Here is a 15,248-nt window from a genome sequence, read left to right as displayed (position 1 = left end):
ATCTAACGATAACAGCTCCTCATGCCCTGGAAAATGTAGTCCGTCAACCACCGGATAGGTGGCTAACTAATGCCAGGATGACCCATTACCAAACCCTGTTGCTAAACTCAGATCGCATCAAGTTTGCTCCAGCCACAGGACTCAATCCAGCCACCTTGCTACCTGATCCTGACTTGGAAGCCTCCACCATCATACATGATTGTCAGGAAGTACTAGCCGCAGCACACGGCAGTAGGCCAGATCTGATGGACCTGCCCCTCCCTGATGCTGATTTCACCTGGTTCACGGATGGAAGCAGTTTCCTGGAGGAAGGTAAGCGTCGAACTGGGGCAGCCGTGGTAGACGGAAATCAAGTCATATGGGCAGCGGCGCTACCACAAGGGACCTCAGCCCAACGAGCTGAATTAATTGCCCTGACGAGGGCATTAGAGATGGCAGAGAATAAAAAAGTAAACATCTACACAGACAGTAGATATGCGTTTGCTACCGCTCATATCCACGGTGCCATTTACCAACAGAGAGGGCTACTAACTTCAGGTGGCAAAGAAATTAAAAACAAAGACGAAATCGTGGCTTTGTTGACTGCACTCATGCTTCCTACTAAAGTCAGTATCATCCACTGCCCTGGACATCAAAAAGGAAATACCCCAATAATTAGGGGAAATAATATGGCTGACCAAGTGGCCCGAGAAATAGCATCGGGAGAAGTCATTTTAGGACTGTCACATAAAGTTCCTGAAAAACCAGGCCGCGATGAAGAAATCATCCCGGCCACAACAAAAGGAACTTTGTCCCCTCAGCAAGCAGAATCCATGTTACAACAGATGCACAGATGGACACATTTGGGGACTAAAAAGATGGTAGCCTTGTTACAAAAAGCCGGGTACGAAACCCCTGGAATGACAAAATAGCTGAACAAATTGTGCAGGAATGCGTCCCATGTCAACAGGTAAATGCTCGCAAAGGGAAACTTGAAACTGGAAAGAGACTCAGGGGGGACCGCCCAGGAACTTACTGGGAAGTGGACTTTACTGAAGTGCGTCCTGGAAGGTATGGTAATAAATACCTTTTAGTTTTTGTAGACACTTTTTCAGGATGGATAGAGGCTTTCCCAACAAAGAAAGAAACAGCTGCTGTAGTAGCCAAGAAGATTTTAGAAGAAATTTTTCCTCGATTTGGAGCATCAAAGGTAATAGGGTCTGATAATGGTCCAGCCTTCGTCGCCCAGGTAAGTCAGGATGTGGCCAGATATTTGGGGACTGATTGGAAATTACATTGTGCCTATAGACCCCAAAGTTTAGGTCAGGTAGAAAGAATGAATAGGACTCTAAAAGAGACCCTAACTAAATTGTCCTTGGAGACTGGCGGTACCGATTGGACGGTGCTCCTTCCTTTGGCCCTATTCCGGGTTAGAAATACACCTTCCCGATACCATCTTACTCCTTTTGAAATATTATATGGTGCCCCGCCTCCCCTCCTCACTTTAGGAAAAGAAATAAAACCTGATTGTCAAAATAACACTGACTTATATGCTAGGCTACTGGGACTCCAATTGGTCCAGAAAGAAATATGGTCCCAACTCACCAAGGCCTACCAACCGGGAACACCGGGAGAAACTCATCCTTTCCAAGTCGGAGACTCCGTATACGTCCGTCGGCATCGAACCCAGATGTTGGAACCTCGATGGAAAGGACCATACACCGTCCTCCTCACCACCCCAACGGCCATAAAAGTGGACGGCATCGCTGCCTGGATCCATGCTTCACATGTGAAGGCTGCACCAGCGACGGCATCATCAGGATGGCGGGCCCAAAGAACCGACAACCCGCTCAAACTCAAGCTTCTACGAACCTAAGACTTATAATTTTGGTTTTATTGCCTTTACTGACTGACTAGGAATATCTGCCGGGATAGGAACAGGAACCACAGCCCTCATACAACAACCCCAGTATTATGCAAGTTTAAGACAGGCTGTAGACATCGACCTTCGAGCATTAGAAAGTTCCATAACTAAAGGAATCACTCACCTCACTTTCAGAAATGGTGTTGCAGCCTAGATTTGCTGTTTCTTAAGGAAGGGGGATTATGCGCCGCTGTAAAAGAAGAATGTTGCTTTTATATTGATCATTCAGGAACCATTACCAAAACCATGGATAAACTAAGGGAACGCTTAGATAAAAGGCAAAGGGAGAGAGAGAATGAAAAAGGATGGTTTCAATCATGGTTTGATAAGTCCCCCTGGTTTACCACCTTAATCTCTACTCTGTTGGGACCTCTTATTGTTTTATTGTTGATTTTAACTTTTGGACCATGTGTTCTAAATCGCTTGATAGCATTTATTAGAGAACGTATCAGTACTGTACAAGTTCTAATGTTAAGACAACAGTACCAAAGTTTACGAACAGAAGGTTGAGATTCGCATGATTGGAATCAATAGTCACAAGAAAAAGGGGGGAATGTGGGACTCGAGGGACATTGTTCCAGCTAATGATTAAGAACTCTCCAGACAATAGGGGCTGCTTAGACAATGGGTGAATTTCCAGGATGTCCGGCCCCCTTCCGAGAAGGAGGGAGATAACAAAATGTAAAAAAGGTGTCTGTCAAAGACCAATCAGGCAGCTGGGGAGAAGGAGGGAGATAACAAAATGTAAAAAAGGTGTCTGTCAAAGACCAATCAGGCAGCTGGGGACAAGTTCCCTCTCTGGTCCGAGCCTAAGCCGGGACCAATCAGCAGAACACAACCAAATCTATAATTTACATACGGGGAAGTGGGAAGCTATAAAACTGATATATTCGCGCCCAAAAGGGTTCCTTCTTCGACCTCCTGCGTGAGGACCAAGGAACCCCGGTGCACCGGCCTTCAATAAACCACTTCCGTTTTGCATCGACTTCCGACTCTTGTTTCCTGGGCGAGTCGAAACTCCTAGGAGACCGCGCAGGTCTAACAACACAAGGAACACGCGCACCACACCGCCACGGGGGACGAGAGGCCGGGCGCCCACCTAGCCGGACACGCTGCATTTCTGGAATCACCGGACGCCTGTGTACATTTCCGTCTGGCCTGTCATTTTCCAAAGGCCACTCAAGATCAGGGGACAGAACGCCTCCTCTCCAAGTGTCCTGCCAGCCCACCCACTCAAGATCAGAGGGACAAAATGCCTAACTAAAACAAAACAAAACAGAAACACAAAAAAACTGGAGAGAGGGAGGAAAGGGTGACCTGAAAAAAAAAAACAACAAAAAACAACTAAGCACGTTGACAGCGCTAAGAATAAACTACCAGGAAAAAGAAACCCTACATGTCAGATCCTAAAGTACAGAAGGGCAAGCCCGCCGACATTCCAGGCCCGGGGGGACCGGGGTCCCCAGCCCTGCAGAGCCAACCGCAGACCGGCTCGGGCGCCCCGCAGAAGCGCGGAGTCCCCGCGGCCGAGTCTGTGCCCCCCGGCCGGCGCCGGCTCCCCTCTGCCCACCCTGCGCGCGGGGGCTGGAAACTGCCGCGGAGAACCACGGCGGGGCGGGAAGGGGGGCTCCAAAGAGGGTCTGGCGACTCGAGTCGCTCCGTTTCTCAGTGGGCTCAGCGCGCGCCGTTGGGGAAGAGGAGCTGCGTTCCGGGAGGAGGGGACGGGCGGCACTTACGTAGACCGGCAGCGGCCACGGGCAGACGGCGGGCTCGGTCCCCAAGAGCGACTCCAGCCTCAGCTCCAGCTTCTCCCCCATGTCTTCGCGCGCGGCCCATATAGCAACTTTGAATTTTAATAATAAATACATATATGTATCAAACATTAATAAAAGAATAAAATGATCCAATATGAGTACATTTGCTCTTGTTTTGCAATTAGTTCCAGGATTCTATTTTAGATTACTACTTCATATCTGCGAGAGTTGGGTGTGTGTTTGTGTGTTTGGTTTTGTGGAAGCTGCATTGTGCTAAATTTTACATTTCTTTCTTGAATTAAATGGCTTTTGTTATCCCTTGGGAATACAGCAACAGCAGATTACTGAAGACAGCAACAGCAGATGACTACCTACCAGTGGAAAAGTGTAAGTAGCAATTTTAGCCACTAGTGATTCTGAAATTGCCTTAACTTTGTCCTTATAAAAGTGCTCCAAGAATTACACAAATCCACAGATTTGCTATCCATATTCAAGTCATTTATGTAGACAAAGAATGTAGCCAGCCTTATCGGTAACACAGGATGTTATAGCCATCAAGCCATCAGCCACTGAAGCCACACCCAAAGCCGCACCCTGAGGGGATTCAGGATGGAGAAAACAGGATACTGGCCCTAGATAATTAAAGTGAACATCAAGGGACTGATTTCCAGGAGACCAGATTCTTGCATCTCACCATATATAGAAAAGTGCTACATTTATTAACTTAAGATGTCTAGTTTCTTTAATTAACAGTAATCTTTTGATGTTCCAACTACCTGGTTTTTTTTTTTGGAAGAACCTCTAAATACCCTGCGCCCTCCCTTACCTCTTCACAGCTATCTGAGAGGCTGTCTCCTGATTTCAGTCCTCAGTATGTCCTCCACATAAAACATAATTCTCAATTTCTAGGTTGTGCATTGAAGTCAACACACGAAAATACAAGGATAAAACACATTTTCTACCATATTAAATTTTTTCGTTCATTAATTCATCCCTGAGTCATTCAACACGCATCTTCTTATTGAATACTGATGAGGGGTCAAATGCTATGCTAAACACTCAGTATATAACTGCAAACGAGATGGATAGGCCCTGATTTTGATGTCACTACTATCTTTTGTCCTGCCATATAATGGGACAGCTTCATTATTCCCTTTACCCTAAGTTTTTAATCACAAATTGCTAATGAAAATAAAGCTGTTAGTGGAGTTTCAACATGCATAGGTCAATGAGAAAACAGAACTCCCCTTTCGCATGCCCCATTCTCCTCCTTCTAACTCCCTATGTGAACTCACTTTGTGCCAAGACCAAGAAGCTGTGCCCCAATAAGAACCAAGCTGATTTCCTCACACTGACTGGGGCTATTGCTCACTTAGAAGACTTGATGCTTAATTTTGATAAGCAACTAGAAGACCATGGAGACAACCTATAAAAATGACTTGTCTTGGGAGAAAATACTAAAGTGGGTTAATGTGCTGTTCCACATGTCTAACCTCCTGGGATTCAACCACAGGCACCAAGATCACCAAGTGTACTTGGCAACAATGAGCTAAAAATTAAAAAAAAAAAGCATCATACTGTTATTGTATTCATTTTCCCCCAAGGCACTCTCTGATAAGCACCACAACCTCTAAGGGAATTGAGAACAGCTTCCTTGTGGGGTAGGTTATATAATATATATGCATCTTTTTCCAAGCAGTTAAATCATATCCAGCTATCAGCACACCTTACTTAAGGTGATCGTAATGTATGAGATTAAATGTTCCTACCTGATTGGAAACCTTCTTGTCCTCAATTCATTGGCTGTACTGGATTTGTTTTTCTTGGGTCAGACCTTCAGACTTCTACCAGAAATCGTTCCTTTGGGGAAACCAGGCCTTCCCAGAAACTCAGAAAACTGAAATGGAGACAGCAAGAGAGAAGGAAATTATTTGGACATATAGACCTCAATTGTTTGGTTTTAAGTAAACGTCCAAGCAAACATCTTCTAAATGGTATAATAACTTTAGGGAAATTCACGGTTTATAAGTTTGTGTACTCATGAACTGAACATATTATGATAAGAGTACAGGTTGCATTTTGTGTCTTCAACTCAAGCAAAGGCTTCAAAAAAGGCCCAGTTATCCTTTGTTCATTAAGACACAAAGAGAGGGCAAAAAGGGCAAGTTTCAAAGTCTTTTTCTTTACAATTTACTTCCTTTCTTCAGTCTTCAACAAGATCTTCAGGAAATTAACTTTACTAAAGTTAATTATTCATAAAATAAACATAGGAACCTGCAGAAGACTATTTCACACAGACGTGTAATGTACAATATCCATTGCATACATGCACCATGAGCTTGTCTTTTCTAGCACTGGCATACACAAAACTCTGTGTGTGTGTGTGTGTGTGCGCGCGCGCGCGCGCACATGTGTGTCTTTTTTTGTGATGGAGCCATAGGGAGAAAATAAATCTATTGGCTGCAATTCAGTGATGTAGAAAGATTTAAGGGTAAAGGAGAAGGTTACATCAAGTGAAACAATAAAGTCATGAGGTTGTGGTTCCATAATAATAACAACAGCAGTCTTCTGTAACCAAGGGAGCAGGCTCCTCAAATTATAGTCACACCTGTTAGACCATCTGCCCATACATTTCACACCATCATTAATGGAAAACAAATGGCACTGTCTCTCCTTCCCTTTATCCATTGGCCGTCCTCATATAAACTCTTTTTCTCTTCAAGGTCATGCTCTTTCCTATCTGTTTAAAAATATTAGGATTTAGGAGGAGTGATACATAATGTGCCGTGCCTTGGTACTTGTACCAGTGACGGCTCTGTAAGCAGCACTGGGTTGTTAGGAGGCTATCAATTGAATTCCCCTAGAAGCAGAACTTGAGGCAATAATTTGAGTGCAAACTGCTCATCTGGGAGGTGCTTCCAGAAAACTCAGAAGTGGAGTGGGAATTGAGAATGGAGGCATGGAAGGCAGCCAACAGAGGTGCATTACCGAATAAAAATTACTCCTGCAGGGAACTGCTGCCAGTACTTCAGGGGAGTTCTGTGAAACTCTACAGAACATGTCTCAGAGTTATCCCAAGAATCGGTGAGAAACTTGAAGTACCTATCTTCCAGTCCCCTCTGTCCTTGGTTGAAAGCTACACCCAGATACATTAACTCCTGTACACTTCTGGCCTGCCCTAAGGTGGATAATTGCAGGTGGCAGCATGATTCTATCAGCATATACTGGAAGGATGAGTGCTGGGGAGATATGAGTGGAGCATCGAAACCATCTAATACAGTCGGGGCAGGAGATATCAGTTATTGGCGTGAAAGTCCAAATGGATAACCTTACATTCCTGGGTTTATGGTTTTACTTTGAGGTATTTAAGCATGATGTATGAGTAAAAATTTCCTCTGTTAAATCAAGTTTAAGGTCCTCAATCCCTAATCTTCTGGAAAACGGTGGTATCTTTTAACAGATTTTGGAAAGGTAACATGATTAAGATTTCAAATTGACCATTCATTCATTCACTCATTCAACAAACATTTATTGAACACCTAAAGTATGTCACGGGTTAAACTAGGCACCAGTGTTACTGTTACTAAAATCATTAGAGTGCCACCTAGAATTCAATGTACTGTGACACTCAAATAAGAAAATCCATAGTTACCGTACAAGATATTACAGAGTGCTATAGGAAGACACGGTAAGACCTTAATTCACTCTGTGGACAGTAGTATATGGGCGATATCAGTAGGGCTTCCTGTAGAAGGCAATTGAAATGGATATGTAACATGAAGGAAGGGTGAAGTTTTGAGGAAAAGAGAAGATAAATTCAGGGTTGCCAGAAAATGAATGGTTAAGGATCAGTCCAGAAAGAAGTTCCATTCATAATCAGTATAAGAAATGCTCACTGGGGCTTCCCTGGTGGCGCAGTGGTTGAGAGTCCGCCTGCCGATGCAGGGGACACGGGTTCGTGTCCCGGTCCGGGAAGATCCCACATGCTGCGCAGAGGCTAGGCCCCGTGACCCATGGACACTGAGCCTGCGCGTCCGGAGCCTGTGCTCCGCAACGGGAGAGGCCACAACAGTGAGAGGCCCGTGTACCGCAAAAAAAAAAAAAAAAAAAAAAAAAAAGAGAGAGAAATGCTCACTGGAGTGTAGGAAAAGAAGACAATGGAGAGTGTGGTAGAAGCCAGATCATGCATGGTCCATGTATGGATAGTAAGTGCTATGGTCTAGTCTTTGTGTTCCCCTCCAAATTCATACATTGAAATCTTAATTTCCGTAGCTGATAGTATTAGTAGGTGGGGCCTTTGGGAAATGATTATGGTATTAGTGCTCTTATAAAAGAGACCCCACAGAGCTCCCTAAGCTCTTCTGCCATGTGAGGATACAATGAGAAGTCTGTGATTCAGAAGAGGGCCCTCATCTGACCATACTGGCACCCTATTCTTGAACTTGCAGCCTCCGGAACCGTGAGAAAAAAAAATTCCTGTTGTTTAGGAGCCACCCAAGCTGCAGGATAATCTTACAGCAGCCCAAAAGGACAAAGAGAGTTTGGATGGGAGCTTTTACTCCAAGGAAGATGGGAATCCGTTGAAGGGTTTTACCTGGTAACTTAGAAGAGAGAAAAGTTTCATAACACAGTCAGGTATTTTTATAAGAAAAATTTGCTTCTTTTTCAGAAAGATCACTCTGGAAATACTGTGACTAGATTTTTGGAGAAGTGTGATGGCAGACCCGGATATAGAAAGATGAGTTAGTAGTCCATTAATATAAGTCAAACAAGAAAGTGGATATAAAAAGTGTGAATTTGTGGCTGAGAGTTCTTTTCTTTTACTACTTGAAAAATGTTATGTCAATGCTTCTGACTCCATAATTTTAGACACGAAATATGCTGTCATTGGAACTGGTTTCTCAATAAGTGATGCATCGTTTCTGCCTGTCCACTTTCGAGATTTGTTTTGTCTCTACTTTTCAGAAGTTTAATTACGACGCGTCTTGACAAGGATACCTTTGTGGTTTTCCTCTTTGGATTTGCTCAGATTCTTGAATGTGTGCTTATGTCTTCTAAAAAATTGGGAACGTTTTAGTCATTATTTCTTTGAATACTTTGTCAGTCCTACGTGCTCTCTTTTTTCATTCTGGAACTTTGATGATATGAATGTTAGTGCTTTTGTTACTGTTTACAGGTTCTTGAGATCCTGTTCTTTCTCCCATCTCTACCCCTCAGCCTATTTTTCTCTGTACATTTGGTACACTGTATTGATCTCTTCGAAGTTCATGATTCTATGCTTTGTAATCTCCAGTCTACTCTTGAGCAAAGTTTTTTGATTGTTGTATTTTTCAGTTCTACTGTTCTCATTTGTTTTTATTTTTATAACTTCTAGTTCTTTGTTTACATTTTCTATTTTTCCCATTTCCGTCAAGGAACACATAATTGCTAACTGAAGCATTTATGTGACAGCTTATTTAAAATCCCTGTCTGATAATTTCAATAGATGTTTTATCTCAGTGCTGGTGTAGGTTTATTGTCTTTTCTCATTTATTCTGTGATTTCCTGGCTCTTGGTGCCATGAGTATTTTTCAATTGGAGTCCAAACATTGTGAGTTATTACATGACTCTGTATCCCACTTAATTTTATTATTACTTTTTAGAAGGAAGTCATCCTATTGGAGGTGTAGTATGAGGACTGGGGGGTTACGTACAGATTTCCATTGGGCCCTACTGTCAATACCCCAGCAAAAGTGGGCACTTACATTCTCTCACTGCAGACAGATCAAGTAGAAGTTCAGCTATCCTATTGGCCCTCCTGACACCTTCCCCCCAAAAGTGGGAACATTAATATCATTGTGTTGCCTTTTAGTAGGAGTGGAAGTTCATCTCCCCAGTAGATTTCTTGACACCAGGGGAGGGGAGAAGTGAAGTGTTTGCTGTCCTTCCTCCCACTTCATTCCTTCTTGTTGATGCCGGGTGTGGGTAGAGGGTCAGCTACCTGCTGGCCCCACTGACACCAGGGTAAGAGGAAGAGAACTGCCAACTAGCCCTGCTTGTGCCATCTCATTCTGTCTTACTGCCTCAGGATGGTTATGAGTATTCAGCACCCCATTGGGTCTCACTGGCACCATGTGTTGGGGGTTAGTGGGGTGCCTACTCCCTCCAACCTGTAACATCCTATTCTTATTGATGTCAGGGAGAGACGGAGGCTAGGTCCCACCATTGGACCCCACGACTGTGTGAGGGCAGCCCAGTGTTAACTAGCCTGTCAGGCACCACCTTTGAAAGTCTCTTTGCTAATGCAAAGGGGTGGAGGCTCAGCTCACCACTGCACCATACTGAAACAGCCCTGGTGGCGAATCAGAGCGCTGCCTCTTCTGGAGGGCAGGAGTGGGGTGGTGTGGAAGATCAAATCCTAGCTTGGCCCAACTGAAACCACAGGACATAGGGGACGGGTGCAATATTCCACTGGCACTTGGCTCGAGTAGTGTGTATATTATTGCCCAAATGCTTTTCTCTCTTTGGCAACCCCTTTCCTCACACCTTGGCTAGGGGGAACGGGGGTTTTGTGTTTTCTTTTTTGAAGCTTTTTCGTCTGTTGTTCTGTTGGTGGTTATTGATTGGGGGTTCCTGTATACCCTCTCCAGGATGTATGGGAAGCAACAGGAAACACAGGGGACTCATCACCATGTTATTCCTCAAGTCCCAAAGTCCCTAGTTAAGTCTGCCTTCTCATTTCCACCTTTCAGTGTCTTCCTATGTTTGTCTGTTGTTATGTTCAGGGTTTTAGTTTTAAGTGGAAGAACCTGGGAGAAATGGGCTACTTCATCTTCTTGGAAGCAGAGGTCTGGAGGCCTATGGATGTTACAAAGTGCTGCTGACTGTAAATTAAAATTTGATGATATACACCTTGCCCTTTCAGAATTATTCTGCTAGATGATGTGGCTTCCCAAAGTAGCTACAATTTGATTTCCATACTTCTAAAAGTCAAGTGTTTTGCTGGAGTTGAAATTTAAAGATAAGCAAGAGATGAGGCTAAGATGGTCTATGTGGTAACAGATTAAAGTTGGAAACATCAATATACATTCATGTTTAGCTTAATATTGCTTCATATTACCTTAATACACATGGTTATGTAGAGAGATACTTATAGATGTGTGCATATACATGGGTAATGTACACACATGTTACCTCTTTGCTCTGTCAGCTGAGAAGATCTAGAAACAATGACATCCGGGCAGCAATCAGCACACCCCACACCCAGATCCTGCTGTCTAATACTGTGCTCCACTAAAAAGACCTGGTTATCCTTGAAGAAGTAGCTGATTCTAGGACTGGGGCAGTAAATATACAAGGTTTATATACAAGACCATCTTATAGTGTCAGAAAGTAAGGAAGTTCCAAAAAAATATATAGGATGGGGATACCTCAGAGTGGCACACGAGCCACTGAACTGAAAAGAGTTCACAAGGGTCAGGACTAGAGCAATTTGAGGAACAAAGTAACTAACGTAGAATTAGATTATAACCCAAAGTATAAAATAAAAATCCATGAGTTCTTCTGATATAAATAAATGATTGGATACGTAAATAAATGCGGGAGAATAGATAAATCTCCAGTGCAAAAGAATTCCAAATAGTTTATGTAGTACTCCATCTTAAGCATAACTCTCCATTCCTTAGTTGTGGGCTGAGCATATTGACTTCCTTCCAAAAAGTACAATATGGAGAAGGGAAAACAGTAATTTTACAATGGAGAAACCTGAAAAACACTACCTCAGCCTGGTGATCAAGGTCGACCTCAGCATTCATAATGCATATTGATACTTTGTACACTTGATGTGATCTGACAAAATAACCCTTCTACTCTTGTGGTCTTCCTCCCCAAAACACATAATCCCAATATTATCATGAAAAATGCATCAAACAAATTCTAGTAGTGGGCATCCTACGCAAACCTAACTACTCAAAATTGCCAAGGTCATGCAAGGAAAATCTGAGAAGCTATCAAACCCAAGAGGAGCCTAAGGAAACATGGCAACTAAATGTAATGTGATGTTTTGGATGAAATCCTGGAATAGAAAAAGGACATTAGGTAAAAACTAAGGAACTGGACTAATGTATGGACTACAGTAAACAATAATGTATCAATATTTGTTCACTGATTGTAACAATGGAACATACTAATATAAGTTGATCATCATAGAGGGAAATGGGTATAGTGTATATGGAAACACTTTATACTATCTTCTCAATTTTTCTGTAAAATTAAAACACTTCTAAAAAATAAAGTCTATAAAAACGTTGTGTTTTCTTGTTTTATGATTATGTGCCTGTATTTCCTAATAAATATGCAAATTTGCTTTGCCTTCCTTGATACTGATATTAAAGAAAATACTAAGTAACTCTGAAAGAATTTGTAACTCCAATTTAACAAGCAATAATTCTTGGTATTAACTTTTTAGGAGAACCCACTGAATAAATCAAAGCAAATTGTCTTTAAAGGCTGAATTTCTTTTCAGTGTTTCATCTTTTATATGATTAATGCATACCACAAGCATGGTTCTGTTTCAAAGGGCAGAAAACATTGATTGTAGGCCATGTCTAAACTACAGTGAAATATTAATGGATGATGCTATAACAACTTTAATGTATTTTATGTTTTCAAAATGATGAATTGTTATTTCAGTCAATAAAGTATTCACTTGTATATATTTCCTACCCACCTTTCCCCAGAACACCCACAAGGAAATGATACTATCATCTGATATTAGGTTCATCAATTTAAATGGGAGTTTTTGGTAGCTGTGGTTGCCAACGGTACTGGAACGTGTGATACTTTTACAAATCCTCTCCATGGCAAAATCTGATCTTCACAAGGTAAATCACAGTAGGTGCCTAAAGCCAAATGACAGAGAGTTTTGTAGCTAGATTACCAAGCATTTTACTTAGAGGCACAATAGAATGCAGAAAAGGCCATTTCTCCGTCTTTTTCTGCTCAAAGGTCACTCACCATCTCAGAAGTTTTCCATAAATTTAGACTATATAATGTCACTTAATGTGAATGTAGCTCAACATTTTGTTTTAGTACAGCTAATCTCACATTATTTTATTGGTCCTAAATATGTAAATCATCAGCAAATTTTTGTACTTAACTTTTTTTTTTTTTGATGTGGACCACTTTTTAAAGTCTTTATTGAATTTGTTACAATACTGCTTCTGTTTTATGTTCTGGTTTTTTAGCTGCGAGGCATGTGGGACCATAGCTCCCCGACTAGGGATTGAACCCACACCCCCTGCATTGGAACGCGAAGTCTTAACCACTGGACCGCCAGGGAAGTCCCTGTACTTAACTTCTAAAAATAATTAAAATAAGCTATTCAACACATTTTTCCTAAAAAAAAAAAAAAACAAGCAATTCTTCTTAGGCTGGCCCTGGGCACATACATGACTTTGCCATTTTTTCCATGGATTATTTTCTTATGTGTTCTACTGTGTCACATTTGTTCTACCTTCTCAAAAAGAAGCATTTAAAAATTCATCTACGCGTTCAAGCATTCATACATTTATTAAATAAATCTACTGAACACCTACATACGGCACAGAAAAAGAGGCAGAAAACTAATCTGGGTTGCACAGAAAGTAATGAACTCAGTTAAAATTTTTGGTGAAAACAGGTGTTACTCAATCTACTGGAAATCATATTTCATCATGGGGACTCACAGACTCAAGGAAAACCAAGACCTAAATAATAATAAAGTAATAAAAGCACTAGCCATTTACTGAGTGCCTGCTTTTACCTGACTCTGAAACTCTAAAATCATTACGGATGTTTTGAGGATTGTCTGATATAATTGTAATTTCTATTTTACAGATGAAAACAACAAGGTTCAGAGACATTAGGTTACTTGACTGAAGTGAAGTGGCCCAGAAACTACAGAACTGGAAATTGAATCTTAGATTTCATAATGCCATATCTGTGCTTTTAATCACCGTGTGTGTGTGTGTGTGTGTGTGTGTGTGTGTGTGTGTGTGTGTGTGTGTCAGAGACAGAGAGAGAGAGAGAGACAGAGACAGAGAGACAGAGAGAGACAGAGAGAGACAGAGAGAGAATGTGTTTAATAGAGAACTTCTGAGAAATGGCAAGAAAACTGCCAGGTATCCATAAAACAATAAATTAGGAGCTTCTTACTATACAAGTAATTGTTAATCATATGGCTGAACTAAGGATCTCTCACTTTTGAACTAAGAAATCAAAGCTTCCAGAAGTTGAGTCTAAATTTTACACTTACATAAGATACTTCATACAGAATGCTAAAGTATACTAACTAAAGAGCTCTGAAAATACTGGAAGCATTCATACTAGTATGATTTCATAATGTGGATAATAGAGGATTTAAGAAATTGGCAGATGCAACTGCAGACTCATTTGTTATCATTTCTGTGAAGGGCAAGATAAATCAATAAAATGAGAAAAATGAAAAAAGAACGGCTAGCAATTTTAGGTAGTTTGCTTCATCTCCATACCAGGAAAGACTAAGCAAAAAAAAAAAAATTCTCGAAATTTTATTTTGAAAGCACCTACAAGTGTATATGGTCTTTTTATACCAAATAACTTGGAATTATGAACTGTCAAATAAGTCTAATCTTCTCTGATGATAAAATTGCTGACTTTATTTGAAACTATGAAATGAAAAATGAGGTAAGAGTCAGAAATTCTTAAGAAAAGGAGTAGACAAAACAAAATTATGAGTTATGTTAAAAAATATTTTGAAACAAACATAAAATCCCCATTACTGGTACAGAGCTTTTAAAACTTTATTTTGGTTTTAAGTTTTAATAAATATTGATATGTTTACATAATTACTGTCACAAGGAAGACACAATTTTAGGTCAGCTTTCTTCATTCTTTCTTTAGTAAGCATTATTTTATTTTGCTCCATCATCGTGTAATTATAATATAGTAACTGTGTCACTTTCTACTAAGTGGATATAATTTCCTAAACTGTTTTCCTATTGTTAACAATTAAAGGTGTTTCCAATTTTTTGTTATTACAAATGACATGACAATGAGCATCTTTATATAATAATTTTCTGGATTATAAATTATTTATCGGCATAAGCTTCCAGAATTAGAGTTAACGTGTAAAAAGCTATTAACATTTTTATCTTGCTAGACATTGCCAAATTACTTGTCAAAAGACGGAACCAAATTATATTGCAAAAATCTCTGCCAACAGAAAACATTATACACAATTTTTGATTTTGCTAAATTAATAAGTTGGAAACCTATGTTCCATTTCTTTGAATTCTTTGATAACAGAGTGCTGCTGGAGGCTGGGAGGGCAGCCATGTCCATGAAGGCTCCCCAGAGTTGGAGCGGGGAAGTGGAAAACGGTAAACAAAAATACTAATTGTATTTTCCCTCGATTGTTATCTCTCATTCTTTTCTGCCTCTGTGTAACTTATATCCAGGTAGCCGGAGAAAACTCATGTGGCAGGGCAAATTGGTATTCCAATAAATTGATAATCACCAACTCCAAATGGATTTTCGAGACTGGAAATATTGCTCTGACTTACAGTAAGTTCTTTCTAATTCTCCTTAAGGAC

The 15,248-nt window shown here is 41.0% G+C and overlaps 1 protein-coding gene across 11 annotated transcripts in view; it reads right to left on the bottom strand.

The window, feature by feature from the left end:
* The window catches only part of LOC138842729 (uncharacterized), a 45,815-nt gene that overhangs the window by 25,255 nt on the left and 5,312 nt on the right, over positions 1–15,248 (bottom strand). For 10 of the 11 annotated variants that reach the window (XR_011377553.1, XM_070045794.1, XM_070045801.1 and 7 more), the window contains exons 2-3: positions 5,427–5,554; positions 3,640–3,746 (exon numbers count right to left, since the gene is read on the bottom strand). The gene's annotated coding sequence lies outside the window, so the exon portion shown is untranslated. Of the gene's footprint in view, positions 1–2,027; positions 2,094–3,639; positions 3,747–5,426; positions 5,555–15,248 lie in introns of all 11 variants that reach the window. The other variant, XM_070045798.1, reaches the window with a different exon arrangement.

This window comes from Globicephala melas, chromosome 6 (assembly GCF_963455315.2).
Source record: "Globicephala melas chromosome 6, mGloMel1.2, whole genome shotgun sequence".
NCBI lineage: Eukaryota > Metazoa > Chordata > Mammalia > Artiodactyla > Delphinidae > Globicephala > Globicephala melas.
Note: the sequence above shows the minus strand (reverse complement) of the source record. Positions and strands in the feature narration are given on the sequence as shown.